Raw genomic sequence first — 26,482 nt, 5'->3', positions numbered from 1 at the left:
GGGGGAGGGAATGTTGTAGGTAGTTGAGACATTGTCGTTTAACATGCGGGAGGGCATGTCACAGGTAGCTGAGACACTGTCGGTGAACATGAGGGAGGGAATGTTGGAGTTAGTTACCGCAATAAGGGAACACACCCCAAACCCCGCGCCCATTGACAGAATCAACTGCCACTCCTACTCCAATCCCCAGACCAGCCTCTGAAGTGGCCCAAGCCAGGCCTTCCACATTACCAGCTGCTCCCGCCGCTCCCTCCCCGATCAAGAAGTGCGCATTACCTGAGATGTTCGAAAGAATAAGCTTGGTATCAACCCGAGAAATGCTGCGCCACCGTCTGCGGGCAGGGGTGGAGTCACCAAGACCAAGCGCAGCGGGCGGTCTTAGAATAAGGTAGAGGAGAGATGGGTGCAGCCTTTCTTTGCTGCTGTTGTTGTTGTTGCTGTTCTCCTGCTTCTGATTCTTGTTGTTGCTGTTGTAACTGTTCTCAAATTAAAAGTTTTTTGTAAGTTATGTAAATTTATAAGTTTAAAAGTTTTTAAGTGATCTTAGAGTTTGCACGTGATCTTAAAGTTTTTAAGTGATCTTAACTGAAAACTTTAAAATTTGATACAAGAATATTTTTATTGAAGTTAAGTACAAACAAATGTTTGTTAAACTTTTGAATAAAATATATTTTAAATTATAATTGAATCATTTCCATTATGTGTTCTGTTATTAACACAACTTTTTGAAGTAAAGAAGAATCATTTCCATTATTTGTTCCATTAACACAACACAATATTACGGAACAGGTCCAAACAGTAAACATGGTCCATGTGGAATAGTTGCCGCTGAGCCTTCAGGCAGCAAAGTGTTCACGGATGAGCTGCTGGCGCAAGGCTCCAGTAATTGTTAAAGGGGCACGATGGCCCGCCCTCCTCCGTCATCGTGCTCCGGGTTCAGGTAATTGCATGGCTTCCTCCTCCTCGACCTCGTCATCTGCATGTTGCTCCTCCTCATCAGCCACTCTCACCATAGATGGTCTTCTACTAGCAGCTTCTGTTGCCTCATGATGGCTAAGTTATGCAGCATGCAGCACACAACAGTGAACTGACCGACAATCTCAGGGGAGTATTGCAGGTAGCCTCCGGAATGGTCCAGGCATCGGAAACGCTGTTTCAAGATGCCAATGGTCCTCTCTATTATGCTGCGCGTCGCAATGTGCGACATGTTGTATTCCCGGTCAGCTTCCGTCCAGGTAACGCGTAGAGGCGTCATGAGCCAGGTGGCGAAGCCGTACCCTTTGTCTCCCATTAGCCAGCTCGCATAGGATGAACGCATCATGGGTGCTCCCAGGATATCTTGCATCAACTGACATGGTGCGATGCATGTCGTTACACACGAGTTGCACATTAACGGAGTGGAAGCCTTTTCTGTTCCTGTACATCTCGAAAAAAATTCACGCACAGGCATCTTCCACCCCCTCAATCGGAGTTCAGGACTGGAATATCGGGTCCTTCATCGAAACACCTGTGAACTCGTAGAAGCAAGTCATCCTTGTTCGAGGGATTGCCTATGATGATGATGACATCTTGGAATCCTCCAAAGGTGCTCACAAGGTGATATGGGTACAATCAATGCAGCCCTGTACCTTTTGGAAACCAGCAATCCTGGAGAAGCCCACAGCCCTTTCATGCATTGCCTGGGCGGTCATGGGGAACTTTATGTAATCATTCCTCCGGGCATATAGTGCAAGTGTCACCTGCCGAATGCAGATATGTGTTGCATGTTGAGAAATGGCGCACACATCCCCATTTGTGACCTGGAACGATCCAAATGCATAGAATGAAAGTGCAGCTGTAACCTTCACTTCAACTGACGCTTCTGGGTTGCAGGTCTGCTTTTGCTAACTCATAGATCTCAGTTACAATTCTTTGCGGAAACGCAGCCTTCTGACATAGTCTGCATCATTCATGTGCAGGTATGAATGCCTGTCTCGATATACCTGGCATGGGTAAGAAGACCTCCTGGCCATCATCTTACGTGCTTTGAGGTTCCTCATGTGATGACATTGAATCAATTGTCTCCTCTGCAGCACCATCATGCAGAAGGCTTGCACGAGGTATGGCATTGTCAGTATTGCCCCCATGATTAAATTGTACCTTTGCAAGAAGCTCAAAATGGCAGGACAAGCTTCTTTGTTGTCTCTCTCCCCAAGGTCAACGCCCTAGTATGGACCACACCCAGGTCTGAGCATGCGCAATGGGCTTGCTTAAATTGGGAACCCCCCCACCGGCTTCATTTGATGCTGCTGCTGCAAAGTGGCACAGTGTAAGACTTCTCATGCCTTCAGTTCAGCTTCCACTACTCCCCCAGGCTTCTTTTGATGCATAGTCACGTAGTGTAGCTTCAGTTCAGCTTCCACACTCCCGCGGGCTTCTTTTCAAGCTGAGCCAGTGTCCGGGCGAGGGAGCGATTGTGCCGGCTGACGCTCCGACCCACAAGCCCGGTTTGGAGAATTTTGGTGGTGGCGTGGCGCTTAAAAAAAAATCCAAACTTAAAGAATTGCATGAAACTTCCATTTTCTGCCTTTTCGGTTGGAAAAATTTAAGTTTAATGATGCCTCCCCAAAACTTCGGCTAAAAACAATGGCGTCTTTCAGTGCTGATTTTTTTTTATGTGCGCTGGTTTTTCTTAAGTGCCTAGAAGGTTTTTTGGGAATGGTCACATACACTGTCCTAGGAGAATTGTAAGATGGCCAAACTTGCATAATTGTGAAAAACTGACGCAGACATCAAGTTACCTCCCCTGTGACAGAAAAAACAAACAATCCTAAAAAAACGTAACTAACTGAGTTACGTTGGCGCACCATCTTTGGGGAAACTTGGATTTTAAAATTTTGGCCAAAAAAAGCAGCGCGTGCTAAAAAAATGGCGCAAATCACTGGGGAAAATTGAGCCCATTATATAAGTAGTTTTGTCCATGAGTAATGCCTTGTTTTAAAACAACATTAATTACTAATTTTCTATTACAATTAAAACAATAGAAATGACAATTTGAGGGGAACGATCTTCTTTTTTCTTATACAGCCAGTATTAACACAAACTATAATATGTAATAACCTACTTTTGCCTCAAAACGAAGAACGCAAATACTCCTGCCCGCCCTCTTCAGTCTGCAGCACAGGCCGGACGTGAACCACACGTTGGATGAATCGCTGAGTGACAGCAGGGTTCGCCCGCTCTTCTTTCCGGGCTCGGAGGTGTCGCTGCGTGCCTGGTGCTGCGGCCGGGCGGGCGGGCGGAGCGCTACGCTGGGTGGCAAGTCCCGGCGCTGGAAGTAGTTCCGGGTGTAGGCCGAGCCTGGCGCTGACACGGACGGGGGACTGGAAACGGGTCTGGGAGCAGGAGCGGCACTGCCAGCGCCCAACACCCCACAACCACAGCGGGGAGGGGGCGGGTGCTTTTTCTCTCTCTCCCAGGGCAACGGCCGGAGGCGGCGGAAAGCCGCAGAGGGTGAGTCTCACAGTGGGGGCAGAGTCCGGGGAGTGGCGCCCGACTCGAGCATCTGAGGGGGGGGGCCCCGCCGGGGGGTGGGTAGGTGGAGGGAACTGAGACCGAGCCAGCGCACCTCAGGCCTGCCTGGCCAGAACCCACTATCGACACCGAGGCCTAAAATAGACACTGAGGCCCACTTTAGGGGGAAACAGACCGCTTACTAGGGCCTGGAATGGAGGCGGCATCCCGGGGCCTGGCGGGGAAGCGGGCCTGGCGGGGTCTGCAATGGGAAAACCGGGATAGACCGGGGCAGTGAGTGACACTGGAGCGGCGGGACATGGGCCGCCACCATTAGTGTCTAATATTGGGCATTTTATCTGTAATGTGCTGCAGAGAGGAGGGGGATATACCTGAGACATCTTGTTTACTCTGCTTAATTTTAAGACTTGAAATGGTGGAATTTCAGTATAAAATGCTTTGTTTTTTTAACCCAGATTTATGTAGATATATGTGTGAGCTTCGATATTTTTAAAATTCTCTGCTTATGGATAATCCAGCACAGGCACTTGGATTTTGGTGGTAATGTAATGATAGGTGTGTAAAATATTCACACTGTGCCCTCTTGGATTGTGAAAAACACCCAACAGTACAATCCTGGATTTTGTCCTTTCCAACTTGGGATGTCTGAAGAGTGGGGTTTGAGCTGTGGGGTGAAGTACAGGACTTGTCAGTCGTGGTGGCATACATGAGATCTATTTGAGTTGAATTAGAGTATTGCAGATTGTGAAATTGTTTGCATTAAATGTGATTTTCTGTCCCTTTTATAGTATATTTGTATCAGTACACTAACTAAACCTGCGTAGTTTCTGATGTGAACTGTAAATGACCATCTCCTTCACATAGTACTTGTCAAACCTGATTTGCCCAATGTCTATGGAATAGATGGTACCTTACTGCTCTTTCAGATGTGAGAAAGCTCTCTTGTGTGGAGTGTTAGAAGTCTCTAATGCCACCGAAACAACAGTTGTGCCTTGACTTATGTTGTGATTTTACAATGGGGAGCATGTGTGAAATTCTAATTGCAAACATTTTCACTCCAATTCTTAATTGTGGTGGTGTATCTTGTCTACTTCAGGAGAACTGAGTACTTTAGCTAATGGGCTGAATAACTACTTCAATTGCATCTGATGGGATAAATAATACTAGGGAGTAATATTTTGGGTTATTCCCTGACATGATTTCCCCATACAGTGAACTGTTGATTTTGTTGAGGCAGCAAACCGATTGAGTCAGCCTGTTCTGTTTTCAGACCTGGTGGCAGCTGTCTGAGTGACACTGAGACAGGCCTGAAAACCAGTTGCCTGCAATCTTTCAGTTAGAATATACAGAATTCAAAGGGAGATGGATTTTGAAATAAAAAAGGTTTAGTACAATTCTACTTTAATGGGCTTGAATACGTTTTACTTGTTTTTGCTCTCCAGCCCCCCAATATCTCCTAAAGGTGTTTGCTGCTACTGAGATATGATTTTATGGCCATTATTCAAGTATGTCTGTAATTAGATTATTTGACTGAAACCAATCCTGGCCTGAGTTGATGCCTACTCATGTGCACTTTCCAACAGAAGTCACTAGATAGTAATCAGGAGTGGGAACGCTGCCTAATTTATTTGCATTATTGCAGTACGGTAATTCCTCTCCACCTTGGATCAGCTAACACTGCATAGCCTGAGAATCGAAGGTACAGCATTTTGGGTTTGCACTTTGTCTTGGCTGTCGCTTTTATCCAATGGGCCATTTGGAGAGCCTTAAAAGAGCATTTTAAATTAAATACTCGCAATTCATAGAATCATAGAATCATACGGCACAGAAGGAGGCCATTCGGCCCATCGTGTCTGTGTCAGCCGAAAATGAGCTATCCAGCCTAATCCCACTTTCCAGTTCTTGGTCTGTAGCCCTGTAGGTTAAGGCACTTCAAGTGCAGGTCCAAGTACTTTTTAAATGTGATGAGGGTTTCTGCCTCTACTGCATTTCAGGCAGTGATTTTGAGACCCCCACCACCCTCTGGGTGAACAAAGTTCTCCTCAAACCTCTAATGCTGCTACAAATTACTTTAAATTTATTGACCCCTCTGCTAAGGGAAATGGGTCCTTTCGATCCACTCTATCTAGGCCCCTCATAATTTTATACACTATACAATTCTGCAGCGTGTTCACTTAAACATAGGTAGTAACTTAGATGGTTTAAATGTAAAGTTCCGTGCCACTGGTATTTTGCATGGGATATCATTGTTGATGAATTTGGGGAACTGAGGAACAGAGAAAGAAAAAGAAGCTTATGGTGGGCACGCACACATTTGTAACAAAAATATTATTTCAGATGTATATATATATATGGTCATAAAGTATTTTTTCTATGGTGAAAGTATTTTTTTAGGGCCCCCTAAACCCACATCTTAAATTTATGATCCTTTCTTATTGCACCTTGTGGCTGCTCTCTGATCTTCATCTCGCTGGCACGACTGAGAAGACAGCCCGACTTACCCAACTCTGATATTTGTTCCAAAATCTCTCAACCTACTTTGAAGAAGGGATTCCACAATGATTTTGTGCCTGTGATTTTGCCATATGGTCTGATACAGCTTGGTTAACACCTTTTGAATGAGCCAGTTGGTCAGTGACTGCATTCATGACTCAACACCGCATCCTCAATACATTGTATTAAGGAAGCATCTGTTTTTTTTCCTTTTCCAAACACCCTTTGGGTGCCAGCATTGTTGTCAAGTGGTTCTGTGGTCTTATGAATGAGTTGCTGGTAGCAGGCTTGCCTTCAGTTTGGAGAGTTTCTAAATGTCCAACGACTAGAATGAATTATGTTGCCCGTTTACCCATTTCCTTTGATTTATTTTGAGTTTCTAAGTGACTAGAATGTATTTTTTTCAACTTTTGTTCTGCTCTCTCCTATGTGAAGAGCCTTGGGGAATTTTATTATCTTAAATATGCCATAAAAATGCAAGATGTTGAGCAGTGTGATGTCACCAACTACACGTGAGGTGAAGAATATGCCGTTATTTAAAATCATATCGGGTTCCAGGTTGCTTAAGTACATGTGGAAGTGGAAACTGAAGCTGAAAGAAAATGGTATTTGAATAGTTTGAGGGTCTGTTACTCTGCAACAGGGAAAGTTGCTTGCCATGTCTTTTTACATTTTTAATATACTAATTGTGCAACATTCAAGAAGGTTTCTTTGGTGAAACAAGTTTTCAGTGCTAGGTTCATAAAAACTGGAGTTATTATTTGGTCAGTTATGAATTCATGCATCATGGGCTCTACCCTTACGCTAGCTGGCCTACATTGGATACCGGTCTGACAATGCCTCAATTTAAAAATTCTCATTTCTTGTTTCCAAATCTCTCCCTACCTCTGTAACCTCCTCCAGCTCTACAATCAGTGTTCCTGTTAATTATTTTTGGGTGCAGGGTTCCTTTAAGGCATGCATGGTTTTTCCCATTTGAAAGCCAGCAAGACTGCTATGCTGGAGGCCCAGAGAATTGCCTTAAAAGGAACATTGCCTACAACCCTCTGAGAGCTCTGCGCTCCTCCAATTCTGGCCTTTTGCGCATCTCCAATTTTCATTGTTCCAACATTGGCAGACGTGCCTTCAGCTGCCTAGGCCCTGAACACTGGAATTCCCTCCCTATACCTCTCCGCCTCTACATCTCTCTCCTTTGAGATGTTCCTTAAAACCTACCTCTTTGACCACATTCTGGTCACCTATTCTAATATTTCCTTGTGCGGCTTGGTGTCAAATTTTGTTTGATAATGTACTTGTGAAGCCCGTCTTGGAATGTTTGACTACGTTAAAGGCACTATATAAACGCAAGTTGTTTTTTGTATATGTGTGCTCAAACATAATTAGATATGCCATTTACATTGTGTACAATACTTGGGATACCTCCCATGCAGCTTTCACAGAATTCTAAGGCTGATGAAGAGGAGCTGCCCTGATTTATGTTGCAGTTCAATAGTGGATAATTTCTTTTGTAGCCAATTTTCTCTCCTTTCTTCACGTGAGCATAGACAGTAAGAGGGACGGGCAGGGGAAGCTATTCATCCATCAGCCCAGCCCAATTTGTCCTAGGATAATATCCTCTGGTGCATCTTGTAGTAAGGAAGACTGAATAGTGAACAGGAGTGGGGGCCTTGCCTGAATAATGCCCCCCTCCCTCTAATCTGGAGCCACCAAGACCAATTGTGCCCTCTCTGTCTTTGCCCAAGTTGAGGTAAGCTACCTTAAAACACACTGGTTAATTTCTGATCTGTGTGACTCAGCTATGCACTGTCTTACCAACTGAGCTGTGCCAACAGAGTGCTCAGCAAGTCGTTTTAATGAGATTACGGGTTCCAGATGCTTGTCTCAATTAGAAATGCACATGAAATGGTATCATTAAGTTTCTCGGGGTGCTGCTTGGCAGTCCCCTCCCCTCCCCCAACCATACCTGTGTGTGGCCTCGGGAGCATTTTTATATTTGTACCGTTTGTGCTTGAGAATTGATGCATTTGTGGTGATTTGCTCTTCATGTATTTGAGTTCAGTTGATGCTGAAATGAGTATATAGCAGCTAAAATTTGGGCATGCAGCCATGATTTAAACTGATGGGATTTGGTTGTATAGGTCGAATGGAGAGGTTAAAGGGAGACCTTTTTACTTTTTAGTTGGTGTGAATCGGGTTGTAATACATTTTTTTCATCTAAACATACAGAATGTAATCCTGCAGCTGAAATAAAGGATTATCTTTCATCTGTGTCTAATTACATTTCTGTTCTTAAAGCAGTTACATCAAACGATCATGGAGGTGCTGACTGGATCTGAGCTCTCGTGGAACTGAATTGATCTCTGGCAGACTCCAATCTCGTTTCTTTGCCAGAATTGTCCACGATGATCCCGGGCACTGTTGGTATTGACCAGCTGTCCTGGCACATTCATGGGTCGTGGAACGATGGCGCTATTACTGAGGGCTGGGGTTCTTCCCGCTCTGGTCCAGATAATTCTGGTTACATTTCAGCAGTACCCCAATGCACATGTGGAGTTATGCTTTGGCTCTTGTTAAACTGCCCCTAAATTCATTGGGTTTATGCAACTGGATGGTCGTACAGAGAGTGCACACTTCATGTCAGATCAAAAGAAGCTGTTCCTGTGGATTTCTCAGCAGTTTAAACATGTGAAGGATTTCAGTGTGCCAGATACTAAGCTGACAAAAAGGTGAGCTCTTGACTGGAAGATTTCAGAAATGGCTGACTGTCTCGAATGCCTTTCAAATCGAAGGATGAGGTTGTTTGTGCACACCCAGACACTTCTGTAAAGCAGAGAGCAGCAGCTTTACCTGAAGCCTTTGGATTGAAATGTTAAAAATGCATTTGAGAATTGGGGCCAACCTGGGTGGAGCTGGAATAGAATCTGATTCTGCACATCCTAAATCCAGTAGAAATGTGCCCTAAAATGAACATGTACATTTCTTCACAGTGCTGCAGTGTGCTTGAGTAGCTTAATACTTTCTACAGTTGCCTGATTTGTGACAGCAGTTGATAATGGTCTCGGTTCTACTGATAGCAGTTAGCAAGAATTGCGTGGTAGTTCAGCAAACAGTGACACAGTTTGAGACGATGTAATGATACTGAGTACTAGAGATATTATACAAACCTATTCCAATCAAAGCAACTGCTTTTCCTGTGTCAGGATGTTCCAGTCTTCAAAGCAAATTGTTTTGTCTGGGAACGATTCAATACTAATATGAGCTGTCCTCGGGAGCTAAGGCACTCAAAATGTGTGACTGGCTATTGTGAGCCCAGAAACAGTGACAACTAAAGCTGCAGTTTAAGACTCCATTTCAAATGAAAATAACATTAGCGGTGCAAGTGGGAACAAAGTTAGGAGCTTAAATAGCACAGTATGTTGTGGTGACAGCAACCAAGCAGCTGATACTTAGGACTTTTTAACTCGTTGCAAGGCGAATGAGGAAGAATGACAAAACTGATTGGATTTGGAACATTGGTGACCCCTGCGTGCAGTTGCTTGGGTGCTGGTACCATTTTTGATCGAGGTGGAGGAGCAGTGAGAGATCGGGGGCCAGGGGAGACGAGAGTCCATGGGCAGCATGCGCCAGCCCACACTGCGATCTGTGGATAGTAGGAGCATGTGTGCGCACTAGGTCTGTGCAGCAGAGCTCGGTCTCCGGTCGTCTTGGTTAACCCTTGCCACTGGATCAAGACCTAGCTCTGTCAAGCCCATGTGGTGGCTGGTGTGCAATGGCCACCCCACGTTAAAGGGCACAGGCATCTTCCACCCTTCAATATGTAGTTCGGGACCTAGAATGTCAGGTCCCTCATTGAAAGACCTGTGAACTCATCCCTTTTTGGTGTGAAAGCGGGTGATCCTCGATACGCGGGACTGCCTAATATTAAGATAGTATCTTGTCAGTTGCCAAGTGGCAAATTTTCATGTGTGTACCAAGACAGTGAGTGTGTACAAGCTCATTTAACAAGAATTTCTACAAATTGTATATTTTAGGAAGTGTTTTTTTAAAGTCTTTTGCCTCAGAGACCATAGAACTCATTCAGCAATTCAACTAAAACAAAGAGGGAATATTCTACAGAAACTAGTGCCAAGCATTTAACACCTCACCCACAGCATTATTCCCTTCTCCCACGTGCCACAGTACACTGTTGAATAACGCATTGAATACCACTTTATGTGGAGTTACAAGGTTGGTCAATGCAGCATATCATCCGTGTATGTCTGGATCACTGTTGGGTACCAGTATTTTCCATTGAAGTGAGTATCTAGTTTAAATTAAGAGAAATGCATCAAAACCAATTTTCATAATATGTTTTAAAAGAAATATGGCACGTGGGAGGAGGGAATACTTCAAAGTCGACCGTTATTCCTCCTACCTCATTATGCATTTTAAATATACATTTCCAGATGTAGACATTTCTTAATTTTCTGGGAGATGCCATAACATTTGTTGCTGAATTTCATTTCCATTGAGATCTGCCATTGGGCCCAGGAACTACTCCAATAATATTGGAGGCGAATTAGATTGTAGTTTGATGTATCGATTAGTATTCTATAATGAGGGTGAATTGATTCAGATTTTATTGTATTTAATAGTGGACTAAATTGGGTGATGTTTTGGTCCATTGACTGGCATTATATACAATAAGTGCATATATTGGTGTATTGGAATTTTAGGTATTGATAAATTGCTTATTTCTCTGGATTGGAGTATTAAAAGACACATTTTATACAGCTTTATCATATATCTCAAATGTATCAAAGCAAGTGCAGTTAGTGATGTACAGTAAAATGTCTAAAGATACCTTTGGCAATGGGTTTAAATAAAAGGACGCAGATTTTTGCCTACTATTCAAGTCTAAATGATCATTTAAAGAAATGTAAGGTAGTTTTTCTGCAGATGGTCTTAGGGTATCACCTCCGTGAAAGCACTCAAACATTTCACCACATCTGTCACTGCCAAGTCTTTTAGAACCAGCATTCTATTTTTGAGGTTTTTGTTCTAAAATGTTTATATGTCCACTTCTTGAGATTATTTTTTGTACTTCAACAAGTAAGCAAGATGCAAGCTGCATTTTTATTAGCCTTTGAAAATTCATGTTGATTATTTATAATTGGACTTATTGCTTCCATGCAATAAAAAAAAACTGCAAATCTGAAATGAAACCAGAAAACACACAACAGATCTGTCAGCAACTGAAGGGGCAAATTAATATTTTGGGTGCAAACTGTTTGTCAGAACCGATGGAGTCTCCACCCGAAGTGCTAACCTGTCTGATCTCCTGTCTAATCTCTCGCAGTTTTTGTATCTATTATTGGTTGTACACAGTGAGTAGTGGGTAAGTGCGACAAGTATACAGCAGCCCCTACAGAGTTATCCTTTCAGCTTGCGGTGTGGTACTGGGATCAAGTCGGAAAGATTTGTTGTATCTGAGACCAGTTCTTCACAGAGCAGTAAACCAAAACCGCAACAGTTAGAAAGGCTCCATTTAAAGTCGGTGACTTATTATTAGACAGCAAGACCAGTAGCTAACAAATATTACTGGCCTGAAGTAAAGCATAATATTCTTATTGAACCTACTGTTCAGATGCATTTTGTGAAAAGCTTGGAAAGGAAGCTTCTTGCATGTGAGAGCACAGCACGATTGTGTAATCATTTGTCTGGCAGAGCGATCATAATGCTACTAGTCTGCTAATTATGCTGGTCTCAGTTTAGCAAAGTGGTGCTCATCTTGACAAGTAGTTGTTTAATTTAACAACAATAAGTTGCATTTATATAGAACCATTAACATAGTAAAACGTCCAAAGGTGCTTCACAGGAGCGTTATCAAACAAAGTTTGACAGAGTCACATGAGATATTATGTCTTAAAGGAAGAAAGAGAGGTTTAGGGGGGAAATTTTTGAGCATAGGTCCTTGGCAGCTGAAGGCACGGCTGCCAATGGTGGAGCGATGAAAATCACGGATGCTCAAAAGGCTAGAAACATAGAAAATATGTGCAGGAGTAGGCCCTTCGAGCCTGCACCGCCATTCAATAAGATAATGGCTGATCATTCCTTCAGTACCCCTTTCCTGCTTTCTCTCCATACCCCTTGATCCCCTTAACCGTAAGAGCCATATCTAACTCCCTCTTGAATATATCCAGTGAACTGGTATCAACAACTCTCTGCGGCAGGGAATTCCACAGGAGCGTAGAAATTTCAGAGTGCTGGAGCAGGTTATAGAGTTAGGTTGGGGCGAGGCCATGGAGGGATTTGAAAACTGAGGAGAATTTTAAAATTGAGGTGTTGCTTAACCAGGAGCCAATGTAGATCAGTGAACACAGGTGTGATGGGTGAATGGGACTTGGTGCTAGTTAGGATCTGGGTAGCAGAGTTTTGGATGAGCTCAAGTTTATGGAGAATGGGAGGCTGGCCAGGAGTGTGTTGGAATAGTCAAGCCTAGAGATAACAAAGGCATGGATGAGAGTTTCAGCAGCAAATGAGCTGAGGCAGGGGCGGAGTAGGGCGATGTTAGAGGTGGAAATAGGAAGTCTTGATGACAGTTGGAATAAGTGATGCCAATATTGATCTGTCAGTTTTCTTCCAATTTTCTTTCCTCCCCTTCTCCCTTGAAGGTGTTGATTCCTGCTAGGCCATGGTTCTGTGGGTGCTGATCACTTTTTGATATCTCACTCAAGTGAGCCTCTTGTGAGTCTAGACTGTTCGTGTTAGCAGACCTCAGCTGACATTCACCCACTTCAAGAAATGAGGGGGGGGGGTGGCGGGGGAAAGGGAACTGTCACTGTATTAGATATTTGGAGCAAGAACCCTGGGTGATTTCCCCCTCTTGTTGCAGGAGCATTGAGGCCAATTGTGGCATCCCCAGTGACACCCAAGCTGATGTCCATAAACTCAGCATTGATTACTAAATTGACATTACTAATTTATACAGCTCAACTAGACATGAACCACTGCCACATGACTTAAACATTGGCAGTGAATGGCATTCTTAATTATGACCTGAATAATTTGATTGTGACCCCTGAATGTTGTAAGTAAAGTCACTGCTGTGATTCTGTGGAGTTTAATAGCCATTGGATAGTAAATAAACATGTTTGTCATGTTTAGGAGAGGAAGGATCCCAACATAATAAATACTGACCCTTAGAAGCACATTTCTGTCTGAACCATAGTGGAGTTACCAAAGGTTCTTGACAGTAGAGTGGGTTCAGTTGTCTCCCACTCATCTAGTTTAGGGATGGTTTCCCCTCCTGATCACAATACATTGACCCTCTGCTAAAATCTGTGTGTGTGGACACAGCAAGGAGGCGCGTCTTAGCTGTGGTGCTCTCTGTGATTGACTAATCTGTGGGCCCTTATTGTCTGTGCTGCCACATGAAGAAGGGACCATTGAGTAATGGAGGGGGGAGTGCTGTTGGTGCCAGTGGAATTGCATTCCAGCAAGAGTCAGCACCATGAGAGGGGAAGGGGAGAAAAAAAACAAAAAGAAGGTTCCCAGTGCACATAACCTAACCCTGCTGCTGACTGAATGAGAATATGGGGTTCCAAGAGGGAATTGTAAATAAATATTAGAGGCAGACTCAGCGATGTAATTGAAGTTAATTTTAGGGCCCTGTATCTCAGTCCCTTAACTGGCCATTGGAGGTATATAATCAGCTAATATTCATTAGAATCATATGTTTGCATTTAAGTAGTTCACGTATTGTATTATTTCAAAGCTTGCAGGTTTCCTCTGCTGCTGGTTTCATAAGTACAGTACTCTTGTACTGAAATGCAGATTACAACTCCGCTGTTACCCATATGCCTGGGAGCTGTTTCATTTTTAGAATATACCTCTGTGGCGTTTGCAACTGATTTTCCATAATGAATTTTTTTTCTCAAGGGAATTCACTGAAAGATTCAATCTAAAAGCTGTTGGGGCAGAAAATTAATTCCAAAATTGCTGTACTTTATTGGCAATGATAACTGTCCAGGTTGAGCTTAAAGACTGCTCCCATTCTATGTGTTTGACTGAAGTATAATGTGATAAACGGTGACCAGGATAGCCTTTACTGTTGTAAAGGGAGTGTGGACTAACAATTACTCGGTGGTTTTACCCATATTACACTTGAGGGAGCTACATTTGTGTAAATTGCATCATATTAAATCACCATCAGTTCTATATACAGCTATTGCATATCTGTTTTTAAAAGCTTGCACGTCCTAGTAAATGTGGAACTTGGAGCTGTGGTGTATGCTCTGTGTAATTGCTGGTGCAACTGTTCGAACTTGATACTTGTTTTTTCATTTTCTCCCCATCTCTCCTGAAGGTGCTGATTCATAGTGGTGTGCAACTCCACAGGCACTGACAATTCTCCAGTATCTTACCCAAGTAGCCATTCTTTATGAATGAGCCTAACTGATGAGTGTTGGCATGTTATTCATTTTTGGAGGGATCAAGGCAAAGCTTGATACTGTCTTCATATTGTTATTTTCTAGCTAACTGATTTTCCCCTCCTTAACCCAGTGCTGCTGAGGGTAGTCCCAATGCCCCAATTGTCCCAATAGAGATCAACTAACTCGCCCCAGAACGGGATTGAACCTGGCACCTTTCTGATCACTACAGCTCAGTACCACACGGCTGTATAATCGAGTTAGGGCAGTGGATAACTACTTTTAATTTCTGTGTTCAGGGCCACTGTTTTATGATGACCGAATAAGTCAAATCCCATTATTACGGCCAATCTTGGAGATTTTTAATAGTGTTTTGCAGATCTCATTAAGCATGCTGATTTATGGTGACTTCAACATTGAGTTTTTTTTACTTCTCTGCCCTAGAAGGAATTTTGGGGTTAATCTTTTTATGTTGCAATGAAGTTAAATTGGGAATATAAGAAATTAACTCCCAGAAGCACACAATTTATCCAGGATGTTGCAGTGCCAGATGCAGTAGTAAACAGAATTATGTACAATTGCAATACCGTATCAGTTTGAGACTGCGGGGGTGGGGAGAGGGAGAGGGAGAGGGAGAGGGAGGGGGGGGGGCATATGAGTATATTCCAGGATGGTTTGCATCTACATTGGTTGGATTGGTTTCAATCAATTAACACTGCAAGAGACCAAGCGAAGCAGGCAGTGTAGTTGCTGTAGGGTCCAGACTAGGGAGAACGTTCCTCATAGCAGGGGGTTACCTTTGCTTGGGAGCTCAGTGAGCCAATCCTCAACACAGAAAATGAGTGGATTGAACAGAGGTTACATTTTCCTCTCTTGCTAGGAGAAGTCAGTCTGTAGCAGATTTGTGTCAGAAACAGTAAGACATGAAGGTCTTGTTTTCTAAGTTAGTGCCAGTCAGCTCAATATTGCTGATGTGTAAAATTAATTAGGCAATATCATAAGGGCATAATTTATTATTTTTGTGTTACAACATGTGATAGAGAATAGACAAATTTCACTCTGGAAACTATGGGCCCAAGTTTCCACATGATTTGCGCCTGATTTTTAGGAGCAACTGGTGGAGAACGGACTATCTTAGAAATCGCAATTCTCCACATTTTTTTTTCTGCAGTTCTAGTCAGGTAGAACAGTTCCACTTTGGAACATAATTTTTTCTTCAAAAGGGGGCGTGTCCGGCCACCGACGCCTGATTTAAAAGTTTCCACAGTGAAAACGTACTCCAAACTAAAGTAGAATGGAGCAAGTGAAGATTTTTGTAGAACTGAAAAAACCTGTTCTACACATTAAAAAATCAGGCGCAGGTTACAAATTAGGCGTCCAGAACGAGGTCGGGGGGTGGGGGGGGGAAGAGTCATTAAATTCTATAATAAATCCTTATTTATACTTGTACAAATATTATACAAATAAATCCAACCTGAATAAACATTTATAAGCAAAGAAAAGATTAAATAAACCATCTTCCTACCTGTGTGAAAGTGCTTCAGGCAGGCCTTTCAGGACCGAAGGCTGAACGGGCCGGCCGGAGACTTCGGGCAGGGCCCGTCCCCAGCACCAGATTTACAGGTAGGTGGCATTGGGTTGGGTCGGTTCGGGGGGAGGGAGGGAGGGAGGGAGGGAGAAAGAGAGAGAGATGGGGGGGGAGGGAGAAAGAGAGAGAGGGGGGGAAGGAGAAAGAGAGAGGTGGGGGGAGGGCAGGTCGGATCCAGTCCGGGAGCGCGGGTCGGGTCCAGTCGGGGGAGCGGGAACAGGAGATCGGGTCGGGTCTAGTCGGGGGGGCGGGGAGCGGGAACAGGAGCGCGGGTCGGGTCGGGGGGGGGGCGGAGCGGGAACAGGAGCGCGGGTCGGGTCGGTTCAGTCGGTGGGGGGGGGGGGGGGGGGGGGGGGGAAGAGGGGAGAGCGGGTGCTGGGTCTGGTCTGGAGGCAGGGGGGGGGAGCGGGTGTCGGGTCTGGGGGGGGGGAAGCAGGAGCTGGCCGTGGGAGGAGCCTTATTCACGCAGCTCCAGTGAGGCCATTCAGCCAGGGCTAGGGGCTGCGTGCTTCGGGCCCCTCCCACACAGTTCTGCGCCTGGAGCTACTGCACTTGCGTGCCCACTGTAGCGCGCATGTGCAGAGGTCCCGGCACTGTTTTCAGCGCAGGGACCTGGCTCCGCTCCCCCACAGCTCGTGCTGGCTGCGCCGAGGGCCAGAGGACCTGCAGGTAGGTGGAGAATACCGAGGATTTTTTTAGGCGCACTTTTTGGCGCGAAAAACGGGCGTCCAGGTCGGGACTGCGCCGTTCTAGGCGCGTGTGGAAACTTGGGCCACATATTCTGTTCATTCTTAATGGGCCCAAGTTTCCACACGATAAAAAATGGGCGCCCCTCCGAGCTGGGCACCCGTTTTTCGCGCCTAAAACGGCGCCTAAAGCAAAACGCGCGATTCTGGAGCGTTCTGCAGTTCCTTGTCTGCCTGGCGCCCAGGGGGGCGGAGCCTACACTCGCGCCGATTTTGTAAGTGGGAGGGGGCGGGTACTATTTAAATTAGTTTTTTTCCTGCCGGCAACGCTGCGCGTGCGCGTTGGAGCGTTCGCGCATGCTCAGTGTGAAAAAAACATTGGCACTCGGCCATTTTTGTAGTTCTTTGTAGTTTAATTTTTGAACATTTTTTAATAAAAGCACATTGCCATCAGCATATCAGCACTTGCAGCCTTCTCACTGTCTCCTTCCCCCCCTCCCCCGCGGGAACGAAACGGCTGTTTAATCCCCCCCCCCCCCCCCCCCGCGGGAACGAACGCCTGCAGCATTCTCCGTGCCTGAAGCACTTTCACACAGGTAGGAAGATGGTTTATTTAATCTTTTCTTTGCTTATAAATGTTTATTCAGGTTGGATTTATTTGTATAATATTTGTAGAAGTATAAATAAGGATTTATTGTAGAATTGAATGCGTTCCCTCCCCCCCCACCTCGTTCTGGACGCCTAATTTGTAACTTGCGCCTGATTTTTTAATGTGTAGAACAGGTTTTTTCAGTTCTACAAAAATCTTCACTTGCTCCATTCTAACTTAGTTTGGAGTACGTTTTCACTGTGGAAACTTTGAAATCAGGCGTCAATGGCCGGACATGCCCCCTTTTGAAGAAAAAAATTCTGTTCCAAAGTAGAACTGTTCTACCTGACTCGGAACTGCAGAAAAAAAATGTGGAGAATTGCGATTTCTAAGATAGTCCGTTCTCCACCAGTTGCTCCTAAAAATCAGGCGCAAATCATGTGGAAACTTGGGCCCATAATCACAGTAAAATAAACCAGTTCATCGGTTGACGTTTTGCCTCATCTCACGATAGTGCCTATCAGTGACTAAGTGACAGGAAACAGCGAGTAGCGGTGAATGGTTGTTTTTCAGACTGGAGGAAGGTATACAGTGATGCTGCCCTCTTGAACATCCCTGATTATAACTGCTCAACCATTAGTTGCTGTGTCTTCAGCTGCCTAGGCCCCAAGCTCTGCAACTCCCTCCATAAATCTCTCTACCTCTGGTCATCTGCTGTAATTTCTTCTTGTGTGGCTCAGTGTCATATTCATTTGTTTTGTCTTAAAACACTCCTGTGAAGCACCTTGGGTTGTTTTACTATGTTAAAGGCGCTATATAAATACAAGTTGTTGTTGGTGGTGGAAGGGTCGAGAACCAGAGGACACAGATTTAAGGTGATTGACAGAAGAACCAAAGGCGACATGAGGATAAACTTTTTTACACCGCGAGTGGTTAGGATCTGGAGTTCATTGTCTGAAAAGGTGGTGAAGGCAGATTCAACTGTGGCTTTCAAAAGGGAATTGGATAAATACCCGAAGAAAAAAAAATATGCAGGGATAGGGCAGGGGAGTGGGACTAGTTGAAGTGCTCTTGCAGAGAGCCGGCACGGGCTCGGTGGGCTGAATGGCCTCCTGTGCTGTAACCATTCTAAGTCCTCGTGCAAAATAGAAGAAAGGCACATGTGCGAGATCACAGTGCCCAGTGCACACAAGGGTCTTTGCTGGTGTTTAACTATATACTGGGTAATGTACTCTCCAGAACACAGAGGATCAGTCTGCTAATGGAAGTGGTGCCGCTGAACTCTAGAAAATACCTTGACCCAAAATTTGTAAGTGACTGAATAAATCAAATTCTTTTCTTGATGGGATTATTGGTTTGTTTGTGCTTTTAATATTTTGAAATATTAGGTTCCATGATCCCTCCTATTTTTCTGTGAAAATTGCAAATTTGTTGCCATGAGTATGTTACAAAAGCATAAATCCTGTATTTGCGGGATCTAATAGTTATAATGAAGGTGTGTGTATGTTGTGCTTATCTTTGTGTCGTGGAGTTTCCATTCTTGTGCCAAAATGACTACTGGCGGTGTAAAATCCAATGATTATGGACGCATTTATTGTTTGTAAACTGAAATATTGTAACAGTCCCTTTCGGATGCGCTTTGTTTCAATGCTTGTTTTTAACTGTTCCCGGTTACTTCTGCCCCATGGGCATTTTATGCAGAATTTCCTCTTCAGTATAATCACGAGCAGCTCTGAGTCTTGTGCTGCTCACTACATAACCTTCCGCCCCCACCCCCACCCCACCAAAGGGGAGGGGGCAGAGGCATTGTCACGAATACAACTGTTTCACTAATGGAGGGACTAAGAATCAAACACTTTACTGATATCACTCCAGAGGATGAAATTTAGGGATAGTTGTGGCTTTAAACATTATTACAACACGATTATTTGCTTGAAGCCACAATTCTCTTTTGCGCCACCCCGCTCTCCCAACCCTCACTCTTTTTTCAATATTTAAAAATAATCAATAGTATTCCTGAATATGGCCCTGGGTGACTTTGATTCAGTTCCATTTGGTTTTGAACTGGGACAGGTTCAGTATTAATACTTGGGGGTGCAAAGATAGCAATCAGTTTAAGGTGACAATGGCATGGTCATGTTATTGCCCTGGGTGCAGGTTCCTATACACACCCTTCTGTATAGAATGAATGAATTTAAGCTGCTGACAGATCCTAGACAAAACTCAATTCTACAGTCCCAAATTTCCACCATTCCTGGTATACATGCAGATTATTAGTGTCTGATAAGTGTGATAGCATTTTCAGTAGTGGTAGTCACATGCATTCGAGAGAAAGTGTGCACTGTATGTTAAACAATGCTTTATGGGCTTTGTGTTTTTCCACTTTCTGGCCTGTTCTTAAATATGATAGAGGTTATCTGTTATAAATGGGGCAGTGGAAGTTTCAACTTCACAAAATTGGGTCTCTAATTTTTTTTAAAGACAATTCCCTCATAAGCTATTTTGATCACTTAAAAAAAAATGTTCTCAAATGGCAAACTATATCATTTTAGGACCATTTGTAACGGTTTAAGTTTATACAAATGTTGTCGAAACTGGGCACCTATTGCCTTTATTATGACAGCCCAGGGTGAGTGCAGAATGCTGCCTGTCGATTCAGATAACTGTTGTACTGGCTATTGTATTAATTTTTCTCATCTATCCTGTTCATTCTTCACCTTATTCCATAGTCTTCTACTTTCCCTACAGTTCTTCTCTCCTTTCTGCTGGGCATCCAAGCACTGTTGCCAATTTGGGAACCTCGTACAGCATGTGGCTCTCCGTTTCACTAAGTGCATGACAATTGGATTCATACCATAACGTCACCAGTTGAAAATGTTTCTAATAATTGTGTTTTGGCAGTGTTCAGTGTTTAGGCTAATTATTTTGGAAAGAGAGAAAATAATGAGTTGCATGATTGTACATTTATGTTCAAAATTTAAACCTGCTGGTGTTGCATAAGCAGAGGAATCGTAATATGTTGAAATGGGAATGCTACCAGTCTGGACAATGAAAAATGAAGCACCTCTGTGTCTTGCGGTGCACAGGCTGACTGTCTAGTTGGATAGATTGTTTAGCTGTAAAGGAGGTTTGGATGAATGCATACATCATGAGACTGCATTGGTTGGAACTAAACCAAATGTCCTTCATGTCCAACCCCTGCATTCCTTACTTGTTGATGGGGAACTGGTATCAATACTTAGTGCCTGCACCAGTCTGGAATTAATAACAGTCGGCCACAGTACAAAAAAAAACAATCTCTGCTTGGAAAGCTGTACATCGGCCCTTAATTTCCAGCAAGCTGGCTTAATGGTCTCCCATGGAGACTTGTTACTGCAACTCCCATTCTCCGGCAGTCTGTGTGCTCTGTCTTTCATTGTATATGAATGTGGTTCTATACACTAATTCCCACGCTAATATGATTTCAATTATTATTCACCATGAGCCCCTTGTGTGCATTCTTACACGCATCCACATCACCAGCAAATTATCTTAATTGCTGCTACTGTTGATGTTGCATTAACAGCCATTGCTGCAGTGCTGCATTATTTACAGTTCCAGTGTTATTGAGTTTTTTTCCTCCCACTACTGAAGGCGCTGATTCATGCTGTGCTCCGTTTTCATGGGCATTAGCAGCCCTCTGATATCTCATTGACATAGCCATTAATTGTGTGTGAGCCTTGACTGTAAATGTTGCCAGGCTATTTGACTGTTGACAGGCATCACAGCTAAGCCTGATGATTTGCTTACCTGACATCCAATATGTACACCTCCAGAAAGGGTCTTTCAGTAAGCAGTGGGAAAAACTGGCTGTTTCCCCCTTCCCTGCCCCCTCCACCCCAGTGTGGTGAGGTCATTTGCAGTACATCCTACCACTTCCCTGACTCAGATCAATTAACAAAGTACAGATTAGTAATCAAATCTGAGGCCAGCCTGGTCTTTATGACTCAGGTACTCGTTAGATAAACTTTCTGAGCCATTGTTAGATCTGTTTTATATTTATATATAGAATGTAAAGGTTAATGTTTATTTTTATATATTAGTAATAATCCAGATTATTTTAAATCATTTACACTGCTAAAAATGTCCAGGACAGCTGTGTAATATGCAAGGTATCTGACACTGTCTGTCAGTGAGGGACAGTTGGGTGGTTGTAGCTTAGTAATTAATACATTAAGGCCTCGCTAAGATTTATTACAGAAAGCCTTTTGTGTGTTTGTATTGTTTTGTGAAGGACTTGTTTCTACTGAGGCCTCCTAATAGCTACACAGCTGTTTGAACTCCTGTTGCAGTAGGTTAGACACAAGCTTTTGATTTTTGGGATCTAGGTTGAAATCCAGTACAGATGAAGGAATGTAAGTCCTTTTTGTATGTTGGTGGAAAGAAAGAACGAACATGGTAGTTCCTTTCTACGTTAAAGTGCTACATAAAGGCAAATTGTTATGATCTAGTACCTTTCACGTCCTCAGGATGTTTCAAAGCACTTCAGAGCCAATGATTTGTAGTCACTATTGTAATGCAGGCAAATGCAGTAGCCAATTTGCACACCAAGGTCCCATGAACAGCAATGAGATAAATGGCCAGATAATCAGGCTTTTTGTTTAGTGGTATTGTTTGTGGGTTAAACGTTGGCTAGGGCAAAGGTAGAACGCCACTGCACTTCCTCGAATATTGCCATGGAATTTTCACGTCCAACTGAGAGGGACAATGGGGCTTTGGTTTAATGCCAAAACACAACACTTCTGACAGTGCAGCACTCCCTCAGTACTGCACTAAAGTGTCAGCCTGGATAATGTGCTTGAGTCTCTGGAGTGGGGCTTCTACCCATGGCTTTCTGACTCAGAAGTGAGAGCATCTCCACTGAGCCAAGGCTTGACAGGCAAGGGTCCTATTTAAAATACATCTGGGTAGCTTTGGTCATTATTGGTATTAAATGGCAGTGTTGCTTGTGCTGATGTGGGATGCCATTAAGAACTGGAGATCGAACCTTCCTGGAGTAGCTGACTCGACAGACCAGAACGGTCCTAAGTTCAGTTCCTGGTCTGTGTTCAGCTATGGTGTTAGATCTACTACAATCATCTTCAGCATCCCTAGGTAGGACAATTGTCAAGGTTCCCACGTGATTGTATAGCGATCCTGCAAGGTTGTAGGTGTGGATGATGGATAAGAAGCACATTGAACGCCTCTGTTTTGCCCCTCCTCTCCCACAGTTGCATTGTCTGCTGATTTTCACTGTCGAGGCTTTTACCTATAAAGTGCCAGGAGGGTGAGGTATTAGAGGGTGTCTATTGCTGATGAAACCAATCCCAGCAGAGGGGAAATTTGGCAAGAATTTTATTTTAAAATGTTGGTTGATGTGATAAATGGGAAAATGTTACATTCTGATTCAATATCTGATCTTAAAAAAAAAAAGCTTTAATGTCTTCATATCTGCATAAGATGAGCATAATGCTGTGACCATTCAAAGATAGTGTTTGGGCCCAAATTTCCCCAGGAGTTGCTCCGTTTTTTTTGGAGCAACTAGATTTTTCTGGAGTATCTTTTTAGTTGCTATTCTGGCCATTTAATTTGCACCAGTGTAAGTGAGTTAGTTAGGTTTTTTAGTTTTTTTTTCAAAAGGAGGCGTCCCCAGCCACTTACAACTGTTTTGGCCATTTAAACGAGTTTGGCCAACAAATAGTTGCTCCAAACTAACTTAGGCCAGCGTATGTTGCCACTTCTGTCCGCAGAGAAAAACCTTACCTAGAATTAAGGAATCGGCGCAAGTAACTACATTTAAAGCACTAAACAAAGCACAAAAAGTAATAAGCATTCAATGAAAAATAAAAAACTGAAATAAATAATTAAATTAACAAATAAAGAACTGAAGTAAATCCTACCTTCAACTAAACTTGGCAGAGGCTGGCCGTGCAGGAGTCCCTTCGGCCTGCGATAGGTGCGGGAGTGGGGGAGAAAGCTCAATGTGGCAAGCTGGAGGGGAGGGGGACTGGGGATGGTGGGTGGTGAACGCGGCATCTTAACGGGGGGGGCGGGGAAGAGAGGGGGAGGGGGATTTTTTGAGAAAGACATACACACACACACACACACACACACACACACACACACACACGAAATGTATTCGATTTGGTCAACAAAATACCGCCATGAACCGATATTGGATTGGTGCCAGCAGCTGTTGGTTGTTTGCCTTGGTTCGTTCAAAGTTTTCTTTTCTGGCCTCGGCCAGCTTGGTAATTCGGCTTGAGCCAGGACCCCATCTGCCCCGCCCCCTCTTGGCCTGTTCCTTCGCTTTCACACGCTGCATGAAGCCATCCCTGCTCTCTGAATGTTTCATGTGCCCCACACGCACATTAACCCTGTTGCCGAGCATCTCCTGCCTTTGACTTTCTGGTTGACAATGCCTTCGGCAAGTTATGCTGTAAAGATCCCAATCGTCATAAAATATTCAAGATACTTTAAATCCAAGTGTGCGCCCACATATAGGCACAGCCAGTGAAATAATGCTGCTAGGGCCATTGGGGGCCTGCTCACATGAACGTGGCATCGGGGGAGCCCATTTGGCCAGGGCTAGGGGCGGCGTGCTTCGGGTCCCTCCCACACAGCCTGCAGAGATTCGGGTTGCGAGGCGCTACTGCACATGCGGGCACACTCTAGCGTGCATGTGCAAAGGTCCTGGCACTGTTTTCAGCTCCGGGACCTGACTCTGCCCTCCACGTGTTCTGCTGCACTGCGCCAAGGACCTGGATCGACTGGACTGCGGGGAGAATAAGAAGGTAAATAATAGGCGCCGTTTCTGTTCAAAAAAGTCGGCACACCACACGGAGGTGCGCCATTCTAACCCTGGGGGCAAACTTGGGCTCAACTTGGGTTCTAAACCATCAGGCAGTGCTGTTCTTTTGTCGGGTGGGGAATATGAATGGGAGTGACACTTGGCAGCATTGGCTTATTTTATACTTTAAGATTATGTGTCAAAGAATCTCTCATTTCATTTTTGATTTGTCTAGTTTTCAGTTGATGTTCTGAGATGTATTTTACGCTGCCTGCTTCAGAATAGTATGTCACAACAAAGAAAGAACTTGCATTTATTTAGTGCTTGATCATGTCTTTTTCTCAAGAGGGTTAGAATTCAAAGGGGAGGAAGTTATGCTTCAGTTGTACAGAGCCTTGGCTAGTTCTCCATCTGGAGTATTGCGTTCAGTTCTGGGCACTGCATCTCATGAAGGATATATTGACCTTGGATGAGGGTTGGGGGGGAATTGCCAGACTGACACTCGGGCTTAAAGAATTAAATTATGATAACGAGTTGCATAAACTTGGCTTGTAGTCCCTTGAGTTTAGACGATTGAAGGGTGATCAAGGTGTTTAAAGTAACAAAAGGGTTTGACAGAGTAGCTGCAGAGAAGCTGTTCCCTCTGCTGGGGGAATTTCAAACAAGGGTGTACAATCTTTAAATTAAAGCAAAGTCATTCCGGGGTGAAATCAGGATGCACTTTTTAGTACAAAGGGTAGTGGAAATCTGGAATTCTCCTCCCCCCCCAAAAGCCTCTGAATGCTGGGTCAATTGAAATTTATGACTGAGATCGCACTTTTATTGGGCAAGGATATCAAGGAATATGGATCAAAGCAGATAAAAGGAGTTGATGTGCAGATCAGCCATGAACTAATTGAATGGCAGAACAGGCTTGAGGGGATGACTGGCTTGCTCCTGTTATGTCTTTGGGGTGCCCCAAATTGCTTCACAGCCTGTGAATTATTTTTAAAGAGCAGTTATTGTTACATAGGCAAATATGGCTCCCTATTGGTGTTGGTTGAGGGAACAATGTTAGCCAGGTCACCAAGCGAGCTCTTTGAATAGTGCTGCGGCGTTGTTAACGTCCATCAGAACAGGCATATGGGGCCTCAATTTAAAATCTCATCTGAAGGGTGGAGTGGCACCCTAAATTATACACAAGTCATGGACTCAAAGCCACAACCTTCTGACTCAGACTGCCAACGACTGAGCGAAGCTGACCAGTATTTATTTACCAAATGTGTTTTTATATGCTCCATTTCAAAGATGTTCTCTATTACTGTGATTTTGCTGTGGGGGGATGTCTTTTTAAACTGGAAGACTATTTGAAACAAAACACAGATGGCTCTAGCGACTGGATATTGCATTATTAATAAATACTGGGTATGCAGTGGCTCACAGTGTAGATCTGCTGCCTCTTCTCCACATTTTCCACTCGTTCCTGAGCTTCAGGCTGCTTTGCATTGTGAAATCTCCTTGGAGTAAGTCGGGCTTTCTATAATTCTCAAGATGTCTGAACCCTTGGAGAGGACACAATGGTGAAATCAAAGGCATTGTGATTTCAGAGAAGAGGGGCTTTTAAAAAAAAAAAAATGAAAGGACAATGATCCTGGCATTTCAAAGGCTCTGTGGTTTGAAACGGGGTGCGGGAAAGGGGGGAGTGGTGGGGTGGGGCGGGATGCGGGGAAGCCTGGTGGCTGTTAGTTCTTCAAAAGATTATTGTTCTATCTGTATCGGATGTCTAAGTTTTGTCTCATGAGAGTAAATGTGCTGACAAGACTGCTCCATTTTCCAAAGTGTCTGCACTCTCAAAGTCTCTATGGTGGAGCAGATTTAAATTAGGCCAGATGTCTCTTTCCCCACCCCCCCGCTGCCCCCCACACACAGTTTTGCTTAAGGAGTATCTGGGATATAACTCAACGCTATTGTAATATTAAAGCACAGAACCACAGGGTTCTACAATACAGTATCAAGTTTTTATTTTTATAAGGAACTATTTTTCGGCCAAAATGAAAATTATATTTGGTCTTTGTTGACCGGCATTGGGACTTTTTTTTGTTTGTTGCTTATAAGCTGAGTTCTTTAGGACTTGATTTTCGACAAAGTTGAAACAGTAGAGGCTCATATGACACGAAAAACAGTTGAGGCACTGAATAAATACATGGTCTATCTGCGGCAGTCTTTGTAAATTAGCCGTACCTCTCCTCTCCTGAAGGCGTTGACTCTTTCAGGGGTATGGTTTCACGGATGGTGGCAGCCCTCCGGTATCTTGACCAAATGGCCATTCTTCACCTGTGAGACCCGACTGTGGAGGCATTGCAATTGAGTGCTGTCCACACAAGCACACTTTTCAGAAGTTATCACTGCACAATG

At 43.9% G+C, this 26,482-nt stretch overlaps 1 protein-coding gene across 7 annotated transcripts in view; it reads left to right on the top strand.

Moving 5' to 3' along the window:
* Nucleotides 1–3,339: 3,339 nt before the first annotated feature.
* The window catches only part of foxj3 (forkhead box J3), a 139,855-nt gene continuing 116,712 nt past the window's right edge, over nt 3,340–26,482 (top strand). For all 7 annotated transcript variants that reach the window (XM_070860233.1, XM_070860230.1, XM_070860234.1 and 4 more), the window contains exon 1: nt 3,340–3,492. The gene's annotated coding sequence lies outside the window, so the exon portion shown is untranslated. The remainder of the gene's footprint in view (nt 3,493–26,482) is intronic.

Source organism: Pristiophorus japonicus, chromosome 18, assembly GCF_044704955.1.
Source record: "Pristiophorus japonicus isolate sPriJap1 chromosome 18, sPriJap1.hap1, whole genome shotgun sequence".
Lineage (NCBI taxonomy): Eukaryota > Metazoa > Chordata > Chondrichthyes > Pristiophoridae > Pristiophorus > Pristiophorus japonicus.
The sequence above is the reverse complement of the archived record's forward strand: the minus strand, read 5'-3'. Positions and strand labels throughout refer to the sequence as shown.